Raw genomic sequence first — 24,235 nt, 5'->3', positions numbered from 1 at the left:
CTTATTGGTTCGAGTCACTATTGGAATAAATATACAAGTGAAGATCCTACTCGTCAATGGCCAGACGACGGATCCTTTGAATTGGAAAAACTTCTAAATTAGGGAAAAAAATGTTTTGAGAGCTCTCACATAATTGCTTAATTGGTACCTAAAAATTAAGGCTAGAAAAGGAAGGGAAAAATTTGACTAGTCTTGAGACCTTGACTCAGGTTGCAGTTGAGTTGAGAACATGTAAAAGTGTAAGTGTTGATGAGATTATAAAGGTTGGAATGTTTGAGCTGATTTTGTATAGAGAGGTTGCATCAACCTTGCCTGAATATGTTTTAAAATGTCTGACTGGGAATGCTCCCTGGTCCAAGGTTATAAGACCAAGACCTATTGATAAAAATCTTAGTGATGACTGTGTTTAAAGGTATAAGAAGTGATGAAAACTGCATGAAATTTTGTAGGAAAAAAACTGATGTTATTTCTATTACAGAACTGGTTAACAAAAATAGTAATTTAAATGATGGCTAATTTTATCTGAAGTCTTATGAAGTCTTGTAGGCAATCTAAATAATTATTGGGAATAAGTAACTAAATAGTTGTGAAAAAGATGAACGTTAGATGAACTTTATACAATAATTATGTGTTATGGTGGTTACAGCTTCCAAACTCTTTCTGGTAACTTAAAACTTTAGAGTTTTGCTAAATTTTATGATGGAAATTCTCTGAGTATCATCATTTCCAAATAAAATAAGATATTAGACATTGATTGCTAAATGTACATTTGTCTACTTTGGCTTTCATTACAGGAAAACTAAAAGGTGTTTTAGGTCTATTGGTAAACATGTGTTTTATTAAAAGATTGTACTATAAAGTAACATATTTCTAGAAGTTATGAAGTGTTCATAAATTTTCCAATCCACAAAATGCTAATGTAAAAAAGTGTATAACTGCTTACTTAGTTTTTACTTAGAAGTCAAAGTCTATAAGGGTTAAAATTTCTAATTAATATATGTGATTGAAGCTACTAAAAAATTAAGAAAAATATGTCTATGTACAAGAAAAATAAGATGTATAAAGAAGGAACAAAGAATGAAAATGTTTTGTTTGGTCGATTAAAAAAGATAAATTTGTCCTCAAGTACTAGAAGGGAAAAGAAAGACATGGGACAATTTCTGAATGTAAAAAGGAAGTTATAAGTTTGTGAAAGAGGAATTCTGGAAAAAGAGTTTTTACATGGTCAAGTTGGCTAAGATTAAAATAAATTTAATTAAGTAAATGAGTTTTAATATCAAAAATAAGCTGGTACAAAATTATAATTTGGTCTTATTTCTCTTAAAAGGATAATTTTCTTAAACTTGATAAAGAGGTTACAAAAGATTTTTCTTTACCTTTGAGTAAGTCTACCTAAAAGACAAAAAAATCTATGTTTTGTTAAAATAATTTCCTGTGTTCAAAAGACTGAGGTCTCTATTAAGGCTTTTAGACTGTTAATGCTATGTTTGCTTTGACTGTTTATATTTTTGACAAGCTCCCCAAAATTCATATCGTAAAGTCTTTTTTACTTTTTCTTTGAAAATTTTCAAAGGGCCCTGGAACTTCTCAAAAGAGTTTGCTCTCTTCCTATAAGGGAAAGATACTAAACTTATTAGGCTTGATTCAGTATGTTAAATTACATGGAAAAGATTGTCAGACAAGTGATGATAAGTCTGCTTAGGTGCTATTATGTGGGTAAATGTTATTGATATAGGTGTTTTAAAATTGTACAACATTACTGAAATGCTGATCTGTCCTGATTATCAGTCATAATTCTGGTTATTATTATTTTAAAATGTTATATGTCACAAAATTAACCAAATTTCTCTGTCAATTGCCATTTTGAGGTCTTGTTCTTTACAGACTTATTTCTTTGCTCTAATGCTTTTGCAAAATGTTTCAACTTCAGAAAAATTCATAGAAAGGACTCTGACATTTACACTGAAGTACAGGCTTCTGATAAACTTTCTGATCATAAAACTGAACTTGATAAGAAATTACAGAAATCTGTTGGAGAGACTGATAACTTCGTGAAGCTGCTAACAAAAAAGATTGGGATCAAGAATGGATTATACAGGACTGAATGAACTGATTATAATTTTATGATTTTTCATTTTAAAGTATTGCTGAATTTTTAATGTTTTGTTATTTCGGATTTAAGGAAAACTTTTTCTCTTTTCTCCTGAGCTAGCTATGACTTATAGCAATTTGGTAAATAATACTTTTGTAAGTAAAATTAAAATGTTTATCTTTTTCTCTCTATCTGATCCCTCGAATTTGGAAACTCTTAGTGAGTATTGTTGTTTTTCATGGCAATATAGTTATTTGCATAAGTTCAATAAGCATCTGTCCTCCTTGTAACAGAACACAATTCGAAACACTCGTTATATTACCAAGGTTATGACTGGAACATCATATTTGCGATATAACCATACAGCTTTGAGAATAAAGATTGGACTTTATGGAATAAAGCCACATGGAAATATTGGCCTGGTACCTTGTGTTCCAAGCAGCACTTACCAGGATAAGTAAAGAATGTCACTTATCTGGCAGGTACAAAGAACCTTGAAATATTTTGGGGAAACCTCAGAATAGAGGAATTCACCCAAATTTATAGGTATTGCAGGCAAAGTCTGATGACAAAATCCTTGGCTTGGCTTTCCTGGCCTCGAGAGGCCTTTGAAGTTCAATGTGAGATTCCTTATAAAAGTTCCAGCAAAGCAGATTTAAAAGAGCCTATGTGATAAATTGCTATTCTTGCTGTACTTATGTTAATAATTGGGCCAACTCTATCTTAATAAAAATGAGGGTAATTTTAGAGAGAAGAAAAATTATATTTCAGTAAAAACTATAAAACTATAGTATACATTTGCAGATATTAGATAATTGTCTTTTGAAGTTTTTATTTTTATATCTGTTGACTAGACTGGATCCTGATTTCTTCCAGTCTCCTGAAATATCTGGCTACAGATCTCAAACTAACGTTTTGATTTTTTCCATCATTTTCATTTGGAATCACTGAGAACTGAACCTGCCCTTTTTCCTGAAGCCTTACAAACTGAAGCTGATGGACTTGATACCATAATATAGGCGTAACCTTGAGAGCCCACCTGCATCACCACCTTCCAAAGGAACTCAATTGAACTGATCTATCATCAGGACTATGAAATGTGTTCAGTGAGATGAAACAATCTACCAACTCAGCTTCTGGACTATGAAACTTCTTTAAGTTTCAAAAGGACTGTGAAACTTTAGTTTCAAAGGCGGGACTGTGGGAGATCAAGATTTGGCCACCCTGAAATATATCTCTTTACCTTGATTGTTTTCTCTGAACGACATGTGACCTCCTGCAGCAGCTACTGGCCAAAGGTGGCACTGACTGTTTAACTTAGTCACGGGAGCTTACTACGCCTTAAATGGCTCCAATCCTGAAATGACTAAAGCATGCTGGCTATGCCTAGCGGTCAGCCCCCCCTTCTTATGAAGGAATTGCCACCATGGGGGTCTATAATAACACCACGGACCACACAACTTGTCTTTGGGGCAAAGAAGGGCGGATAACCCTAATGGATGTATCGGGGACCGGTTCAGGACTATGCTTAAGAAAAATTCCCCCGGGCTACCAGGCTCTATGTAATAAGACTGAAGTCAGCCTTCCGACCACTCCTGGTTATTTTTTGATACCAGGGCCCAATAGGTGATGGGCTTGCTCCACAGGCCTGACCCCCTGCATCTCAACTAGCGTATTCAATTCGTCACAAGATTTTTGTGTGCTTGTGCAGTTGGTGCCTAGAATTTAATATCTTACTGCCAATAGTTTCGAGGATGAATTTGTGACCAGAGATCCAGATTATGGAAAAGAGAACCAGTATCCTCACCCTGTCTGTACTCCTGGGACTGGGAGTTGCAGCTGGCGTAGGGACTGGCACTACGGCCTTAGTCACAGGAGAAAAGAGATTAACTGCCTTGAGCAATGCTATAGATGAAGACCTCAGGACTTTAGAACAGTCCATCTCTAAATTAGAGGAGTCCCTCACCTCCCTGTCTGAAGTAATGCTCCAGAATAGAAAAAGATTAGACATGAGGCAGCAAAGCAGGGAGGCACAACAAAGCTGGTTTAAATCCTGGTTCACTAAGTCCCCCTGGATGACGACCTTACTATCCTCCCTAGCAGGACCCTTGCTGATTCTTTGTCTACTTTTAGTTTTCGGACCGTGTGTTTTCAATAAATTACTGCTTTCATAAGAAAAAGGGTCAATGCAGTGCATGCTATGATGCTCCAACGCCATTACCAAACTCTCCCACGCAATGAGCCACTAATAGTAGACACAAACTAAGTTCTAAGATTAGAACTAGGGACAAAAGAAAGAAGTGGGGAATGAAGGAAGTAAATTATATTAAAAATTTAAAAGTTACTACCTTAGAGACAGGCACCTCCACGCCTCTAAGGATTCCTGGTATAGAGGAGGGCGTTTATCAATCCTGACTGACTCTATTCATGAAAGACCCACCCTAAACTGTTGGGGAAGAATTGAGAACAAGAGAGTGCTCAGAGGGATAAGTTTGGGAGGGTCGGTGGAGGGAGTCCAGATGGGACGCGTGTGTGTAACCTGATAATCGCTTGGCGCCATAGCAATTCGCGCCATAAAATGTAACTGTTTAAATGTTTTAAATTAGCCAATCATGTAAGACCACGCCGACCTTTTCCCGCTTTGTGCTTCCAAACCCTATATAAGAATTTGCCCTGTATAGTCCGGGGTCGGCTCCTCTGTCTCCCAAGTAGAGACACGTGTCGGCCCGGAGCTCCGCTTAATAAAACTCTTACCTCTTGCGTTTGCATCAAGCTCGGTCTTCTGTGTCTGTGGGTCCGCGCCTTCCCGAGGGTGGAGTTGGGGTTCCCTTTTTGGGATCCTACACTGTCTGACTCCGAGTCTAGTAATAATGACAACAAAGATGATGATGACGATGATGATGATGGTGGTGGGCACTTATTGAGTGCTAACTCCTGGCCAAGCACTGAACCTGGCACTTTACATGTTTTATTAATTTAATACTCATTTAGTACTAATTTAATACTCACCTATTACTAATTTAATCCTCCCGACAATCCCAAGCACAGCTACTGTTACTGTCCACTGCGCTCCGTCCGCTGGGCCACATGCCATCTGGGGACTGTGCATTTGGGGAGGGAATGAGGGGCTGTCACCTGATGCTTCACAAGCAGTAGGCAGCTCCAGGTTTACGCTTTGTGCTACTGCTTTAGGGCTCAGCACCCAGCATGGCGGCAACAACGTGTAGAAAATAGAAATGAAGGAGACACACGGACACACCTTCCCAAGAAGCACAGAGGAGGTGCATCTCCAGACTTGATGCTATTTGAATTGTGTTTTCAAGATGCTTATTCTCATAGACTCTGAGGATGACCTCAGCTCTGAAGAATGAAGATTTTTCTAAGAGTTAAAGCTCTTTTGAAACCGTCTAGGCTGCTTGGGGCAATACTGAGTTTCCTGTCACCTGAGATGTCCAGGTTGTAAATGTAAATGTAAAACAAATGTAAGAAAAATGTAAAACAAATCTAAATGCCCAGGGTGTAACAGCTCTGTGCTTGGGGGTTGGTCCCTCTGCAGGAACAAGGCTACCAAGGCAAGAAAACAGGCAGATAAATATTTACAAGGCAGTGAGCAGCAGCCCTGACGGCTGGAGCTGGCCTGGTGCTGTCAGCGGCCGGTGCCAGAAGCCGGCCGGCACTCCCAGCCCAGGCGCTTTCCCAGGGAACATGAATAATCTCGCAGAACAGTATCAGACCAGGCTCCTCTGGGCCTGAGATGAAGTGAGACCAAAAACAAGAACGTCTGTCATCTTCTTTAAGCTTGGGCTAAACAGGGTGGGTGCAAACCCCAGAAATGACCAAACATCCCCCATCTGCAGTGTTCATTCATTTCCTGTAGCTACTCTAACAAATCACGACAGACATAGTGCCTTAACACAATGCAGTTTATTCTCTTACAGTGCTGGAGGTCAGAAGCCTGAAATGGGCCTCACTGGCTAAAGCCAGGGTGTGGGCAGGGCTGTGCTCCATAACAGAGGTTCCAGGGGAGAATCCATTCCTGGCCTTTTCCAGTTTCTAGAGGCGCCATGTTCCTTGGCTTGTGGCCCCTTCCTCCATCTTCAAAGCCAGCAATGGCGGGGGCAGTCTTCTCATTCTGCCTCACTCTGACTCGTATTGTCTCGCCTCCCTCTTCTATGTGTAAGGATCTTGTGATGACACTGGGCCCACCTGGATAATCCAGGATGACCTCTCTATCTGAAGGTCAGCCGATTAGCAGCCTTAGTTCCCCCTTGCCGTGGAACATTCACAGGTCCCAAGACATCTTTGGGGGAACGTTATTCCACTGCCACGCTGGCGAATGCGAGTGAGGGCTGCCTCTTGCACCAGTTGCATTTTTAGCCTTGCTCAAAATGACCTCCCATGGCCAAATCCTACCATCAGGCCTTCCTCGCACTCTCTAACTGAGACGCCCCACGTTCCCTGTGGTGTGCGTTCTCTCGTCTCATCAAGCAATGAACCCAACTTGTTCAATGGCCGGCGTGTTCCTGTGGTCTTTGGTGGGGGCGCCAACGGCAGCTGGGGCGAGAGGCGGGGTGTGCGCCATGGCCGTGGAAGAGAGGCTGGACAGGCTCCTCGGCAAGCAGCAGGAGGTCAAAGAAAGTTCTGCAGAAGCCGTGACTTTTGAGCTGGGTCTAAAGGAAAAGTAGGAGCTTCTGGATGAGAAGCCAGAGGCAGAGAAACAGCAGTGCAGGGGCCGGGAGGCGTGAGCAGGCAGGCGCCCTCAGGGCTTGGGGGGCTGGGGTTTCAGGTGCCCTGCGAGGAGCCAGGGGCTGTGCAGCATCGCAACAGCCTGTGGGGCGAAGATTAACTGTCGCTTCCTTTCAACAGATAAGGAAACAGCCTCCGAGGGTTACAGGACCCATGGCCAGTAAGCTGGGACGGGTGAGCAGAGCCCACCAAGAAGCCGAAAGGGGCATCCATCAGCATGAAGGAGCAGGGGCCTGACCCCGAACAACGGCCGGTGCCTCTTCCATCAGAGTGGCCAGGCATCCTCCCTGGGGGAGGAAGGGGCCCGAGGCTGCCCCAGCCAGGGCCCTGGAACCAGAGGTTCTGTGTAAACGTGGGGCAGGGGGTATCCACTTGCCCAGTTCAAGCCACGTCAGAGGGGCAGTGTCAGAGACCAAGACGAGTCCCGTTTAGATCTGGCTGAGTTCCTGTTGCCCACGGGGCATCTGAGCAAGATTGGGAAGGAGGCTGATGGAGGAACGGGAAGGTTGTATGGTCTAGAGGGAGGTCTGGGCTAAAGCCAGATGTCAGGACAAGGATGAAACTCTCTGGGAAAGAGCAGGTAGGAGGCAAGAAGAGAGGGTGGGTGAAGAAGCTTGGGAATCCCACAGGCAGAAAGGAAAGGGGGTGGCGTCCCGGGGGCCAGGGGAGAAAGCGTTCTCTGTGAAAGAGAGCGGTGGTGCCAGAACAGCTGGGTGAGAGACCACGTACGGAAGGACCAGGACGCGGTCTTTGGGTTTGCCCAAAGGGAGACTTGGGTGGGAGGGTGTCTGAGGAGTGGGTGGGTGGTGGGAGAAGCCAGGCAGAGGGAGTGGAAGGGAAGCAGCTGGCGCCGTGAACAGACTCTCCAAGCAGAGAGAGAGGAGAAGGGGGGACGCAGGGACTGTTCTGGGCTGTGTTTAGGCTGAATCAAAGGAACCAGTGGTTTGGGAATGCTGGAAGGAGCGATGGGGACAGCTGACGGAAGGAGTTCTAAGAGAAGGCGGGGTAGAAGGGGTGGAGAGGGAGCCCCTTTCCTCTGTAACTGCAAGGAAATAAGGTAAATTGGGGTGTTGATGGACCCCCAAGACCCAGGGTCCCCGTTTTCTTTGAAGAACTAACTATTCCAGGCAGGGGGCATGGGGAGTGCAAGAGCTTCTGTGGGAAATGGTGACTGTTCCTTCTGCGGCCTGAGAATTAGAATACGAACTTGACCCAAGGCCACGGGGCCAGCGGACCAATGGTCCCCGTGGGGGGAGCTGCACCCAGAGGAGGTCCTGGCAGGGGCGAGCCCACAGGCAACCAGTCCATCACTGGAAACGTTGAGAGAAGGGTGGCTGCATCAAACAGACGCGTTTCTAATTGGGTTTCTAAGGCAACCTGCCTCTGACCTGCCATCCCACAAACGTCTAGCTTCAGCCAAGCAGTTTCTGAGCACGGGGCCCTGAAGCCACAGAGACGACGAGGTGTGGCCCTGGCCTGGGGGAGCTTTCAGTCTTGCGGGGGAGACTGAAGAAAGACAGACACACCAGGGTTTAGGAGTAAGGCCAGGGGCTGCCAGCTCAGGACTCCTCCTTGGGAACCAGGGACGGCTTCCGGAGGTGCGACACCTCAGCTGAGAGCTGAAGGGGAGCTGGAGTCAGCCAGGTGCAGGAGGGTGGGAAGGAGGTCTTGGGGACTGGGGAGCTGGGCAGAGCTGCGGCCTCAGGGAAGGTTCTCAGCAATAGAGAGAAGCCAGGGAAGAAGAGCAGGTGGGGAGATGGTAGGGCAGAGCCATCTGCGGGTTGACGGTGAGGCTGCTGCGAGCTGGGGCTCCAGGGAATTTTCCCTTTACTGTATATGTGTATTTCTGTAAAGTTTACATTTTTTTAATGAGCACATATTAATTTGGTAACTTAAATAGTCATAATAGCCAAAAGAGCGGAAACAACCCAAATGTCCACCAAGTGATGAATGGATAAACAGAATGCGGCATATCCATACAATGGACTGTTATTCAGCCGTAAAAAGAATGAAGTCGTGATGCATGCTACAGTGTGGCTAAACCTTGCAATCTCATGCTAAGGGAAAGAGGCCAGACACAGAAGGCCAAATACGGTATGATTCCATTATATGAACTGTCCACAAGAGACAGATCCGTAGAGACAGAAAGAAGTTTAGCGGTTTCCAGGACCTGCGGGGAGGAGGGAATGGGGACTGGCCGCTTAGTGGGTATGCAGTTTCTTTTTAGGACGATGAAAATGTTCTGAAATCGGAAAGTGGTGATGGCTGTACAACATTGTGAAGGTACTAAAAGCCACTGAATTGTAAACTTTAAAATGGTTAGAATGATGAATTTTATGCTATGTGAATTTTACGTCAATCTTTTTTAAAAGAAATGGATGACCCAGCAGAGCACCTGTACCCTCTGGCTTGTAGACCACATTTCTTTCCAAACCAGAGGAAGAGCTAAATAAGCTGACTGAAATAAACCGGCTTATAAGTAGGAAGAGTACCCCTCCCCCACCGCCCCTCTGGCCATGACCACTCATTCTTCAGCGTTCTGCTTCCCACACAACCAGGACATCTGCTCTCTGTCCTCAGGGAGAACTACAGTGCCTCTATCGCCCATTCATCTTCATTTGTTCATTCACTCACTTATTCATTCAATAAATATTCTATGGGTGCTTTCTATGTGCCAACATTTCTGGTGAAATGCATGGAGGTACTGCTCTCAGGGAGCCCCACTGTGGAAAGGGAAGGCAGACATGGAGGCCAGGAGCACTATGGAAAACCAGCTAGGATAAGGGGCTGGTAGAGAAGGATTGGCTGTGCATTCCCCCCAGTAGCCAGCTGTGCCTGGGAGCCAAAGGACTGGTCATCCAGAGGTGACTCAGCAATCAGGGGCTCGAAAACAGGTCTCATGGGAATAGATGTGATGGCCGCATGTGTCTAGGGCCCCCATTGGGACCCTCGTGCCTCAAGGGAGGGAGTCTTCCAGACCCTGCCCCCTTCTCCAGCCCATCACTGACCACTGACCACTCCGCCTCTGACCACACTCAACTCCTCCCAGTTTTTCTAGCCTCTGGCCCCTGTCCATTTTGTTCCCTCTGCTTGGAACTTTCTCATTTTGTCTGATAACTCCTACCCAGTGTTCAGGTGTCAACTTAGAGATGGCTTCCTCCAGGAACCTTCCTCAACTACACTGCCGATCGCTGCCCAGCCCCTGCCGGGGCCAGCTGCCTCCTCTGGGCTCCCAGCACAGATTACACAACATCACCATGGTCTGATTTCAGCCACGCGACCCTGAGTGGACCCTGAGCTCTGCCAGGACAAGAGACTGCCTCATGCATCTCTCAGTCCCAGTTACAGCTCGTTGGAGGCTCCTGCAAATATGGCGCTGAAATTAACACGCGGAACTTGCACTATTAAGGAACATAAAGTTTATAGTCTTCTATAAACCTTAAATGTTCATAGTACATCTGATCATTTAATTGAGGTAGAACTCATTAAGTCAAAAATAGAAATAAAAATCTTTCACAAAATTTCCCTGAACAATGTGTCTTGATTCATTTGATATTCAGCGAGCGTCTACCATATGCAGGGTCTTGGAATACAAACTGCAAGGTATTTAATCTTACAAGGTCAAAGGCGAAATCAGTAAACAAAGCCCTTTGGCGGGCTGGCTCTTTCCCCCCTTCAGAAACACGCACACGCACGCGCACATGCACGCACACGAACAGCTACCTCAGACAGCAGAGCGGAGCTCTCCGTCAGCGGGGAGGGCAGCGGGGAGGGCGTGGAGAGGATGATGGAGTACCTTTGTTTGCTCTGACTGCGTGCAGCAGGGAAGCCAGCCTACAGGTCCACGTGCTGACACGCACAGGAACGAGAAGGCGAGACTCTCCGTGAGCTTCTGGAGGAAGAGGGATGTGCAGAAGCATGAGCTGGAGGCACACGCGCCCCGCACACTTCCCAGTGGTAAAACATCTCCCCGGCACCAGGCGCCATTTTTATCTGGAGGACACCTTCTCGTGTCACTTCCAAAGGGGCAGTGACTTCCAACATACAGACACCACTCCAAATAGTGGCACCTCAAAATTAATATGTCAAAATACTTTTTAAAAACTTTGTTTTCCCCAACCATAGAAGTTTTATGTGCACCTTAAAGATATTTGGGGAATTAGATAAAAACAAAAAATAAGTCCGCTGCCCAGAAACCACGTCTGTGTGCGTGTTTTCAACAGAATCGAGATCATAAAATTTCACGGAGAATTTGACACTGCATTATAAGATTTCATCAAAGCATCATGTTCGTGGCAGCCATTGTTAACAGCTGCATAATTTGCGGGTTCATCATTGTATACCCACCTCCTGACACTGTCCGTGGTACACAGTCGGTGCTCAATAAACGTGCGTTGCATGAATATTAAGTGGCCAATATTTCACTGACGGGATACATCATCATTTACTTAACCATTTCCTGCACTTGGACATGTAGGTTGTTCCTAATAACTTGCTATTATAAATTATAGGGTGATAAATTGTGCAGTTAGTTATATCTGCACCTCAAGGATCAAGCAAGTAAAGAATCCCCAATGGGAGTTATTACCCAGTCAAAGGGTGGGAATCTTTTTCAGGCTGCTGGCTCATCTGCCAGCAGACATTTTTTTTCAAGCCAATATCTGCAACATTTTAAAGGCTGGAAGTTATGTCAATATTGCTTTATCCCAAACCCAACAGTCAAGGTAGCTAGAATTTACATTTTTTTTTGCAAAAGCAAGCACATTCTCCTGTAGGAATAACATTAAATTTTCTTGACTTTTATGCCCAATATGAAATATATACTTTGGAGAAGCTCAAGAGAACTGACTCTGAAGTGAATTGTATTTTAATAGCAGTGACTTGTCTTGGAAGCAAAAGGACAGAAGGAAAGGGGGGAGGAAACTTACAATTCATGTCTTCTAAACAGAACGATAAAAGTGAGAGACTCAGGGAAATGCAGCTTCCATAAATTAAGCACATCTTGAGTAATTACAGTGGCAGCAAGCGACCAGCTGCCCAGAGCTCGGCTTGAGCCAAACCCAAAAGGTATTTATAAAATTCTCCGTCTGTATACACCTCCCATATAAATGGGAGAGAGCTAGAAGTTCAAGTGCCTGATCCCATTACCTAATTCCGCTCCAATCTAATGAAGGTAATTAAGTGTTGCCGATGCCAGATCATTAAGGGCTGTTGTGACAATAAGCAGCTTTAAATATCAGCTCCCCCGCAGTGAGCAAACTTTATTGGGCGCTGGCAGAGAAGTGAACTTTCAGACGGTGATGACATGATAGGTTTACAGCCTCATGAATGTTTATTGCCTTTAAATTTTGCTCCTGTGTTGATAGGACTCAGATGACACCTCCAGGCCTGATGACAACCAGGTGTTGAGATGGAAATCCCTGGGTCCCTTGCAGAGGCTGCCCCATATTGGGGGGGGCGGTGCAGGACCGAGAGTCAGGGACCTGGGCTCTGTACCCTGTCCCAGCTCCACCACTGACAGGCTTCCGGCCCTCGTTCACGGTGCCTCCTCGCCCTGGACCTCAGATTCGTCCCCCCTTCAGTGAGGACGTAGATGGGAGGGTCTCTGTGCACCTTCCATTTCCTTGGAAAATAGCGACCAGCACTACGAGCCAACACTCCAGGTGTTTATTACGTGCTAGGTGCTGTTTCAAAAGCTCTGCAGGGACAACCCTTGACACCCGGTCCTCCTGCCCCGGCTCTTCTTCCTATCACTTCCGACCGACTCTGGCTTCGAGTATTGGCTCAAGGCATTACCAAACTTTTCTGAGCTTTTCTTTTTTTTTCCTCAGGTGCCCACCTCATAACATTGCCAGGAGAGTCAAAACGTTGAGGTTTTGTAAACTTTGAAATACTAGACAATTTTAGCAATTTTAATCAAGGTGTATCCGAGCAGCCCCTCTCTAGTGCCACACTGTGGGTACACAGGCAGCAGTTTTGTATATGGGGTGCACCGAGCAAGAGACCCCCAACCCCACCCCACCTGGGGAGGGCTGATTGCTCCCTCCAAAACCGGGGTCACCGCTCCATTAGGGTCCTCAAACGGGTCCACAGTTCTGGATGCTGCTGGTGTCTGTCTCCCCCAGGGAGCACGTGACCCCTGGAGGGCAGCGACCACGTTTAGATTCAACTCTGCCATCTGTGATGCCTGGCCCGGGCCTGGCAGGTGCTCAGAAAAGTGTTGCAAGGTATAAACGGGAGGAGAGAGGTGCGGAGGAGACAAAGGAAGGAAAGAAAGAGGCACAGCCCTGGACGGGGACGCGTCAATGCCCTGGGCACCGTGAGCAGACAGTTCAGGCCCCACTGGCGCACCGCAATGAAGCGGAAGAGCCTGGATCTCTGCCAGCGAGACGAGAGTTGAAGCGCCATCCCAGATGATTCCACAGGTCACCGGGATCCGTCTCTGTGGGCCCAGCTGAAAAGACCCTCCCGGAGCCCAGGCCTGAGCAAGAAACAGCCCCTGCGGTGAGCCCCAGGGCCTCGCGTCAGGCCGCTTGGCTGGTGTGTTCCCACGACCCGGTGGCTGTATGCAGGGCGGAGGAAAGAGGAAACAGAGGCAGCCTCCCACACCCAGGCACCACGGCTCTCCTCGGGGTCTGAGCGGTGCTGGAGGGACGGGGTTTGGTTTCCTGTGCGGAGCAACACAGCCTCACACTGGAGAAGACTTTTCACATCAGTCTCCCTCGGGGAAGATGGAATGATTTATCATTATTCTCACTTCGCAGACGAGAAAAAAGGCTTAGAAACAAAGCACCATTTCCCTGAGGTTGTGCAGCTCTTAAGAGACCCAGCAGAACTAAAAACCCACCCCTCGTGACTCTGAGTCTGCTGTGGTTACACCACGCTCTGCCTTCGCCCTGAGGGTCTCCATCCTTCTGACAGAAAAGCCTTCACCTGCTTCTGTGATGGCCCTGCTCCACTCTCTCTGCAGGAGGCTGCCTCGTGTCCATCTCCTCCAGGAAGTCTTTCAGATTACTCACGCCTGCCCCCTCCATCCACCTACTCCTCCCCTGGCTGGATCCAGGCCTCTGCCTATGGCTTTAATGCAGGATTCACCACCCCGTGTCGTCGTTGTCTTCTTAGATGTCATTTCCTCCCTCAGTTCATTTATTCAAGAAAATTGACAGAGCACCTCGAGAAGGGGAGACTGAGGCTAGGAAGTGAGTCTGACTGTGCAAGGCCACACAGGAAGCTGGATTAGAAGCCGTGTGACTATATATTCACTCAGCAGATATTTAGAGAGAGTTGCCATGTGACTCCCGAATGCTAAGCTCTTTCTAACACCTTCCTCTTCATGGGGGCTCATTTCTGCACACTGTTTGGACTTCTGCCCCTCCTCTTGGGTCAGGATGGCAGGTATAACTTAGTAACCTGCCAGGTATTAGCCCAGCAGCCACCTGTCTTTGCAGGCAGATGAGCTGTGCCCACAGTCCTTGGCTGAATGCCCCAAAGAGCAGAAGAGTGTATCATTTCCACACTAGCACCTTCCTTAGTCCATTTACAGAGCACCCACATGAGCAGCTAGGCTGGGCTCCTTTAAAAAATCCAAGCATCAAAGAGGGGCATTTAACTCTCAGATCTGCCACCAAATAGAAAGTAGCTTAAATCTTCTGAAGCTCAGTTTCCTTCGCTGCAAGATGAAAATTCTACTCATTCACAGATTGTTATAGATGCTGCATCTACAACACGCAGCGCAGCTCCTGGCATACAGCAGGCACTCAATAAATGGCGGAAATATCCTTATCATTATTGTTGAATGTTATCATTTCAACCTCGGCTCTATAGCTTTTGTAAATAAGTTTCCCTTTAGAAGAACTACCCACCCCGAGGCAAGAAGCCTGCATGGAGCCTGGTGCTGCTGCATGGGTTCTGAGCGACCCGGCAAGTCCTCTGGTTCTTCTGAGGCTCAGTTTTCTCGTCTGTAAAATGGGGATTGTCTTGCCTGCCCTCCTCTCTCGCAGAGGGTGGAGGAAGGATCAGATGCAGTGATGCATTTGAAAACACTTTTTAAAAGTGTTTTTTTAAATTCGCTTCAGAGAACACAAATATATGCTGTTACTGCTGGGCTGAAAAACTCCGGATGGCTCCCTACTGATTCCGGGAGAAGATCCAAATTCCCAAGGCCACCCTTCACAGAACTTTGTGATGGGGGCTTTTTCGACTTCTCCAGCCTCTTTGAATGGCAGTTCCTGCCTGCCACCTCCCATCCCCACCCCCATATTCTCCATCTGCCTCCAGGAAAACTTTCCCTGACCCCTGCTCTTGCACCGGCATCCATCACATCAGGCTACACCCCAGTTACTCGCTCATGTGACTGGAGGCCCTGAGGGCTGTGCTGTCCTGCACATCCCTGTGCCCCCAGCACCAGCACTGGGCCAGCCCAGACTCGCCCTGTCTGGTGCAGGAATGAGCCACAGGGGGCAGGGGGGTGCTGGCTCCTAAAGTGGTTCCTCCCCGCAGGGCTCAGGCGCTCGTGGGAAACGGCTGGGGCAGCAGGGATGTCCTCTCTGGCCTGGACCCACACTGAGGACACCATTCTCAAGGCGGGCGCTCAGGCAGCCCTGGGAGGCATGGAAGTGAGCCAGAGGTGGGTGAAAGCCCCCTTTAGAACAGAAAAAGCCAAAACGCTGGGATCCTGGCAACAAGCCTGCAGTGGGGAGGGGTGGGAAGGGAGGAGGAGAGGAGAGAGGAGGGGGCAGAAGGAGAGGAGAGAAAGGGGGAGCAGAGGAGGGAAGAGGGCGAGGGCCACCTCTCCGTCTTTCCCCCTAAAAGTGGAGAGGCAACGTGGTGTAGGGGTTGAGAGTGGACTACCAGAACTGACCCCCTCTCCACCTGAGCCCCTGGACAACTGACTTAACCTCTTCGTGCCTCAGTTTCCTCATCTGTAAGCAGGGATAATCAAAGTGAAGTGCCCCGCTGGATAGCTATGAAGATCAAATGACTAAATAGCACTGAGCACTGGAAGAGGGCCTGGCACCCAGTGAGCACGTGGAAGTGTCAGCTGCAATTTTTAAAATTCACGAACCATTCAAACATAGTGATCCTTTCCATGTTGCCACTGTCTTTATTATCTTTCTGCCCAAATATCACCAATACAAAATTTTTCTACAGGTTTCCTTTTATGAGAAAACTCAAAACTGAAGTGAGCTTTTTCTTTTTGGGGGGTGAGGAAGATCAGCCCTGAGCTAAAATCCATGCCAATCCTCCTCTTCTTGCTGAGGAAGACGGGCCCTGGGCTAACATCAGTGCCCATCTTTCTCCACTTTATATGGGACGCTGCCACAGCATGGCTCGACAAGCAGTGCAGAGGTCCGTGCAGGGGATCTGAACCTGCGAACCCTGGGCCTCTGAAGCAGAGGGCACGAACTTAACTGCTATGCCACCGGGCCAGCCCCAGAAGTCAGCTTTCTTAACAGACCAGTTGCACTCCCCTACACAAAAACTTTCACAGCCCCTCATTTCCTGCAGGAGAAATTCCTTGCTCCTCGTCTGCCTCCCAATGTCCTCCATGATTTGGCCCAATCAGCCTTTTCCCTGCCCTCTGTGAGCCCTCCTCCAGCCACACTGACCCCCCATCACATTCTCGGTCCATGCCTTAGCTTAAAATCACTGTCCTCATCTCAGCCAGCCCACCTCCCAAATCCTCCTCATCCTCTAAGGCAGATCTCCTCCGTCACCTCCACGGTCAGGCTGGGAGAGGAGAGCCTTCCTTCCGTATGTGTGTCTGGGGGTCCTGGGCCATGAGATCCCAAGCCTGGGAAGAGGATTAACTTGTAAAGAACCATAATAATAATAATGGTAATGAGAGTAATAATGACATTTAAAATAATAGCACTAATGGCCAATACTGCATATGCACTTTTATGGGCCAGAGACCATGCACAGTGTCTTCCCGGAGCCCAGGAGGCAGCGCAGAGCTGACTTAACAGCATGCTTTTGGACCTAAACTGCCTTGGTTCAAATCTAGCCCCCACCTTCCGACTGGGGGCTGCCAAGCCCGTTATGTATCAGCTCTGTGCCTTCCTTTTCCTAGCTGTCCCCAGGGTTCCTAACTGTGTGCACATGTGGTAGTTGTGAGGGCTGATGAGTGAATATATGGAAAGGCTGAAGACAGCGCGCAGCACGCGGGAAGCTCCGGATACATGGTTGCTGTCTGTAAAGATTGTCTTATTTTTTACCCTACAATAGCTATATTAGGAGAGAGTTTTACAGATGGGGGAACTGAGGCTCGGAGAGGTGAAAGACTTGATGGAGGCCCCACAGGGAGAAAAGGCACCACATGGGATTAGAAGCCTGTGTTCACCTCCTCTCTGCATTGCCAGCATTGACTGGATTCTTGCTCTGGTGTTTCCACAGAATCACTCTGTGATCACTGGAACTCTCTGGAAACGCAGAATCACAGACCCAGACCTACTGCCCCATCTGCCTGTTGACAAGATCTCCAGATGACCATATGCACTTTGACCTTTGAGAAGCACTGCCCCATGGGACAGCATTCACTGCCCTGGGAGTTCCAGGAGGACACGGCCCACGGCTGCTTTAGTTACAGCTGTGCTCGGGGCCTGGAGAGCGTCAGGCTGGACAAGGAACATTTGTTAATGGACCTCGGGAGGAATAGTATATCCTTAAGTAGATTCCTGTTGTCCTCCTTCCCGGCATAGCCTCTCTGTGCTTAGGACCAGACTCCTGAGCAGAGGGAGATGTGGCCCATAGTGACGGTCAAGGCTCTGAACTGGAGGCCTGGGCTCTCAGTTGTCCAGTCATCTAGTCTGTCCATTGGGCTCCTTGCAAGGTGCGGGGTTATGAAGAAGACCAAGGAAGACTTCAGTCTCCTGCAATATGGTGGATGGGATAACTTCCACGTTGCTGGGTAAAGCACTTAAAGCACCTTCTCCCTGAGGGGTTGAACTCACAAACCAGGAAGGGAAATATGCAAGAGAGATGATGCCCCGGCTGCCCCAGGAAGGCCATACTGGTCTCTGTGAATTAGGGAAATGGGATTTAACACACAGGCAGAAAGAGTCAGGGACCTGGAACTGAGACCACTACAAAAAGCCAGGACCCTTTAAGGGCTATTCCCTCAGCAAAAGAGTAGACTGGGTGGGAAAATCCCACCTTAGCACTAGAGAGTACAAGGAAGCTCATCTTTCTTAGCCTGAGCTCTAGGTGGGAAAAAATCTCCCTTGAGAATATGTGACCACAGGCCTGTGTCCCATGGGAATTTGGGGTTTAACTCATGCCATCCAAGTGGCTTATAAACCTTCAGTTAGCAAATGAACATAAAAAGGTACACTAAGTCAGTGAAACCCCTGGCCAGTGATACTCCCGATACTCCAGGGCCAGTGATACTCCTGGACCAGTGAGACTCCTGGGCCAGTGATACTCCCAATACTCCAGGGCCAGTGATACTCCTGAACCAGTGATACTTCTGTTACTCCTAGGCTAGTGATACTCCTGGACCAGTGATACTCCTGGGCTGGTGATACTTCTGATACTCTTGGGCTAGTGATACTCCTGGGCCAGTGATACCTCTGATATCCTTGAGACTATGATACCCTTGGGGCTGAAGCTGAGACCCACAGGATCCTCACAGATAAAGCTCCACAGGCCAAGATTACAGAACACCCAAGAAAATAATATTTCATGAGTGGAGACATAAGACATATAATCAGCAGGGTTAAGTTCCCCAAGAACATCAAATAATAGAACTATTGGACAGGGACCATAAAGTAGATTCTTAAATTGATGTCTAAATTTTTACTCAGCACTTACTATGTGGCAGGTACTGCTCTAAGAGTTTTATATATACCGACTCATTTGATCTCAAAATAATATCAGGTGGGTAGGTATTATTGTAACTCCCACTTTAGAGATGATAAAACTGATGCACAGGAAGATCACATGGCCTAAATCTGAACCACAACAATCTTGCTATAGAGTTTTCATGCTGTAGAAAAATATAGCAAGCTTGAAGTTTCACCAAGGAAATTACCTAGAATGTTACTTGGAGAGATAGAGTTAGAAAACATGAAAGAGAGGGTATGAGCCACGGAGGAAAAAATAAGGCTGTCCAACAATGTTAACATGAGTTCCAGAAGGAAAGAAAGGAGGCTAATATTCAAATATATAGTGACAAAACTTTCCAGAAATGCTGAAAAATATAAATCCTCAGATTCAGGGGTCACAAGTTCCAAGTAGGATAAATAAAAATAAATATGTCTTTTAGCAGAACTCTAGAATCTCAAAGAGAAAGAGAAGATCCTAAAAGCAACCAGATAGAGAGAAAGAAATAGACCACCTAACAATGGATGATAATTACACTGATAGCAGGAGTCTTGATAGAAGCCAGAAGACAACAGAGTTAACATTGTTACATTGCCAAGAAGAAATAACTGAGGATCTAGAATTCTATATCCAGCTAAATGATCACTCAGTAGTGAAAACAAAATAAAGACATTTTTAGGCAAAGACTGAGAAGGTTAACTGCTAAAATGCCTTCCTGATAAAATACTACTAAAGAATGTGCTCCTGGGAGAGCTAAACTGAACCCAACAGAAAAAAATAAAATGTAAAAGGAATGGGAAGCAAAGAAATTGGTAAATCTAAATAAGTATTGGCTATATAAAGTAATAATGACTAATTTGAGAAGTATAAAAATACAGAGTAGAAATACATTACTGGACAATATGAAAGATACAAAAGGAGGTATCAGAATTAAAGCCTTCTAGGATCCTGTATACAGGAGGAAGGTAGAGATGTTAAGTGAAGAATGTGCATTATAACTTTAAAGAGTAGTTACTAAGAGAACAGAAATGTAATATATACTTGGAGTGAAAGGTAAAATAAAGAAAACAATCAGTCTTAAGGAAAACAAGAAAAGAGAAAAACAAGCAGGAGATAGCAAAGTCAAGGTAAATAATAGGCACAAAATAAGATGATGGAAATAAATATATATATCAGTTATCATAATAATTATAAATGGACTAAATTCTCCATTAAAAAGACAGAGATCATCCTGTTGCATTTCTAAAATACAGCTACATGATGTTAGCAGAGACATACCTGAAATATAAGAACACAAAAAGGTCGACTGTAAAAGAATGGGAAGAGTTCTACCAAGCAAATACTAACCAAAATAAACTCGATATAGCTATAGTAACATTAAACAAAATAGACTGGAAAACATAAAGCAGTATTAAGGATAAAGAGGGCCACTATCTTATTATAAAACAAATATTCATAGTGTGATAGAAAAATACTAGGCTTGTATGCACTGAATAGCACAGCCTAAAAATACACAAAGCAAAAATTAAGAAAATTAGAGAAATTGCTAAATCTACCACCATAGTTGGATGTTTAAACACATCTTCCTCAGAACTTGAGAGATCAAGCATACAAAAACACCAGTAAGGACAAATAAAATTTGAAGAATACACTTAAAAAGCTTGATATAATGATATAAATATGGAAGTCTAAAATCAATAATAACCAAATATTATTTTCAAACACACAAGGAACATTTGCAAAAAGTGATCATAATCTTGAAAATAGAGCAAGTCCCCACAAGTAAAAAGACTGAAATCATATAGATCATATTCTCTGATTACAATGCAACTAAATATAAATAATAATAACAAAATAAGGAGAAACCTATAAATTAAGAATTTGAAAATCAGCTTCTAATTTGTGGGTCACAGAGGTATCATAGAGAAATTAGAAGACTAATACAATCTTTGCCACTGAGGAGCTCTCTGTCTGGTGACCCACTCCAACAAGTAAACAATTACAATGTGCTAGGTGTCCATGGGTGACCAAAGGAAGGGGCCATCTGAGCTGGGGAGGGGTCCCCCCACTAGGCAGCCCAGGGATGCATAATGACACGGCTTCCCAGTGCTGAATACAGAAAGATACTAGAGGGTTTTGTAATCAGTTCACTGGGTCGCCTGAACAAGTCATTTTTCTCCCTGGGCCTCAGTTTCCTCAAATGAGATAGTTGAGCTGATTCATCCCCAAATCTCAGATAACTGCTTTATTTTTTTTTAACTTAATTTGCATCCATCCTCAGTTTCAACTCTGCTTAATATCACATGAATCAAGACAAATTCTTCTCTCTCATTGTAAAAACCTGTCAAACTCCATTCATAATATAATGTCACTTTTCTTTTCTTTTTCATCATTTAAGACAAATGAGGCCTCTTTTCCGCCTTGGCTTCACCCTAGTCTTCCTAAGTTTGCTGCTGAGACAGATGGCCCATTCATCAAGTAGGGCGCCTTCCTCTGTCTGTTCGTGTTTATCTGTTTTTTGATTTATGAAAGAAATGGACCAAATCAATCACCATGTGGCCCCTCAGTCACTGTCCACAACCAGGCAGCATCCTCTCACACCATCCCCTCTCCATCTCCTTTTGTCCCCTCCAGTCCTTTCCCCACACTGGGTCCCAAACGATCTTCCTCAAACACACAGTCATTCCCCTGGTGGAAGCTCCCCCTTGGCTGCGAACTCTAACACCCACAGGATCCCAGTGAGGGCCCCGTGTACTCACCCTGGCCTTTCCCTGGCAGAGCCTGAACACTGATCCTTTGCTTCTCAGCATCCAGACTATAGAAAACTCTGCCCTGCTGTTCAGAGGCTTTCTTACTGGTTTATCTACTCCCCACCCTGCACAGCTTGAGCATCTGGCAAATGTCTGGAGGAGAAAGCCAACCAGGTGTTTGAAGCTCCCCAGTCTCTAGTCTCTTTCGCCCCATCAGAGGGCATCTCTCTGTCCCCCGCAGCATCGTCAACAGGACCAGGCCTGGACTCACACACAGCCTTGCCCCCAGGTCGCAAAAGACCCCAGAGGAAAGCAGCAGCTGGCTCTCCCTGGTTCTCCCCTCTCCAGAACCTGGTTCTGCCAGGCCTCACCGCCTCAGCTGCTCCCTGGGGATGTAAATGGATAATTTTCATATTTTATATAACACAGCCTTTCTCATTACTCTTGGCAGGACTGGTTTCTGCTGCTAACAATTCCATCCTACCCAGAACTGCATCTCACTTTTTAAGCAAAAACTCACTGGCTTCAAAAGTCCAGAGGCAGAAGCAAGGAGCGTGTGGAGGGAGAAGCGTTGTGTCCACACCCACCCTGCAATATGTGGACGGGACATTAAAAAACCTCACAAAGAGCTCCTACAAGACAGACTGTGTCTACATCATTCTAGTCCCTCATCGAATAAAGCCCCTCAAAACTCATGCAACTCTTCTTCCTTGTGCCTGGGGAGAACCACACATCTCCGATAATATTCACTTGGTTCTCACCAGAAAAATCAACACGACTTTGCAATCCTACCTCTCAATACAAATCCTACATCTCATCGATAACTCAGTCTGCTATTACACATTTTCTTAGATTCCTGCACTTCTCACTGACAGAAAGAACCCCAGTGCCCCTCTCTCAGCCCCTAGTCTGCAGCGTGGATTCCACCATCTCAGTCATTTTAACGGCTCTGCAGACTTGGTTGAATATTCCTAGTGACAGTGAAGTCCTCGCCTCACCAGGAAGCTCATTTTGCAGTACAGACAATGGCTATGGAAGTCAACGTGCTAGAGCTCCCTCCTGGGTGGGGCTGTTTGCAAAGCTGGTCTCTAGAATCCCCCCACCTCTGTGTGCACTGCATTTGCAACGTGACTCCCCCGTTTCTCCCAGCAAGAGTGGAGTTTGGCTCCCCACTCCTTGAACTGGCTTTGTCATAAGCTTGGACCAACAGGGACGGACAGAAGTAACGTTGTGGGTATTCTGAGCATGGGCCTCAGGAGGCCTTAAAGTGCCTGCTCTCTCTTTTGGAACACTGCCTTTAAATTGCCAGGTGCAGAAGCCTGCACTAATGTCCCGGAGATGAGAAGCCACATGGAGCAGAGATGAGCATCCTAGCCGAACAGACCAGCCAGCTACCATCTTAGACTACCCAGCCCCAGTTGAACTGTCTGATGAGCATGGCTGCACGAATGACCGAAGTGAGACCAGCAAAAAAATCACCCTGTGGAGCCAATCCAAACTGTTGACCCATACAAGTGAATAAATAAAATGGTGGTGGTTTTAAGCCAGTAACCTTTGGGGTGGTTTATTACACAACGATATCTAATGAAAACACCTTCCTTCTGCCAATTATAAAATGTTCTGATGATGATGCTGATGACGATGAACTGGGTGCTTCCTTTGTGCCAGGCTCTATGCTAAGTGTTTTATAAGTTTAAAGCTCCTATAGTTCTTACAACAACTCTATGAGTTAAGGACCATTATTGTCCCTATTTGCTAATGAGCAGATAGCAGAGCTGGGAGTGGGATTCTGGTGTGCTGGCCCCAGTTCCCGCACCCTTTGCCACTGCACACACCGCTTCTCTCTCATTCTGATATCCTCTCCCCCACTCTCCACTCCCTCCCCGCCACCTCCCGGAAATTCCCTCTGGGACCTGTATAGAATGGCGTGGAGGGAAGAACTCACATTTATTTGCTGAGTAGTCATTAATGCAGTAACATTTCCTCACTCCTGCTGTGAGCCCCCCCCCAGTACTCTTCTAGAAATTAAGAATACCACTTTATAGAACACAGCAGAGAAGACCTCTGCTCATAAGGTTCTAAATGCGTGCCCAGCACATACAACCGCTCAGCACGTTCTCCTGTGGTCCTCACTGCAACCTTGTGGGGTGGGGAGCATCATCCCCATCTTACAGGGGAGGCTGAGGGAAATAAGGACACTCGCTCGAGGTCGCGCAGGAATTGGAACCCAGCCCAGCCTGATGCAGACCTAGGCTTCCCCCTTTCCCATGGGACCGCCTTCCACCCATGGCTCCATGGTGATGGACGTCCCAAGTCTTCTCCAAACCAGACTCCATTTCCCTTCTTCGTCCCTCTTGGGTCTTGGTTTCCATCCCAAGAACCTCCTGTTTGTCCATGTTTATTTTTAAGAGTGGCTTTCGGCTCAAGTGTGTGCGTATTTATGGGGTGTTGGGTGTCTGCCAGGCACTGGGGGAGGGCTGGCTCTCAGAGGAATCCCAGGCCCAGCCGCCTAAGGAAACTGCAGGGAGAGGTGGCAGCTGGTTGGAAATAACAGGGGGCAGGGGGTGGGTGACAAATGGACCAAAAAGGCCTCCTTTTCTGCACACACTGCCCCGGGAAGCAGCAATGATCAACACAGGACAAATCCATAGTAGCATCTATGGCGCCAATCTGGTTTGCTCAGAGGAAGATCAGGAGCAGGGTGGTCCAAGAACAGGTCAGGGGCTTGGGGGTCTGACTGGACCTGAAGGGGTTGGAATTTTGCCTATGCCAATCTCCGTGTGACTTGGTGAGTGACTTGACTGCTCCAAGTCTCAGTTTCAAC

This window comes from Ceratotherium simum, chromosome 8, assembly GCF_057802395.1.
Source record: "Ceratotherium simum simum isolate JZ-2026a chromosome 8, ASM5780239v1, whole genome shotgun sequence".
Taxonomy (NCBI): domain Eukaryota; kingdom Metazoa; phylum Chordata; class Mammalia; order Perissodactyla; family Rhinocerotidae; genus Ceratotherium; species Ceratotherium simum.
This window is presented reverse-complemented; position numbering follows the sequence as displayed.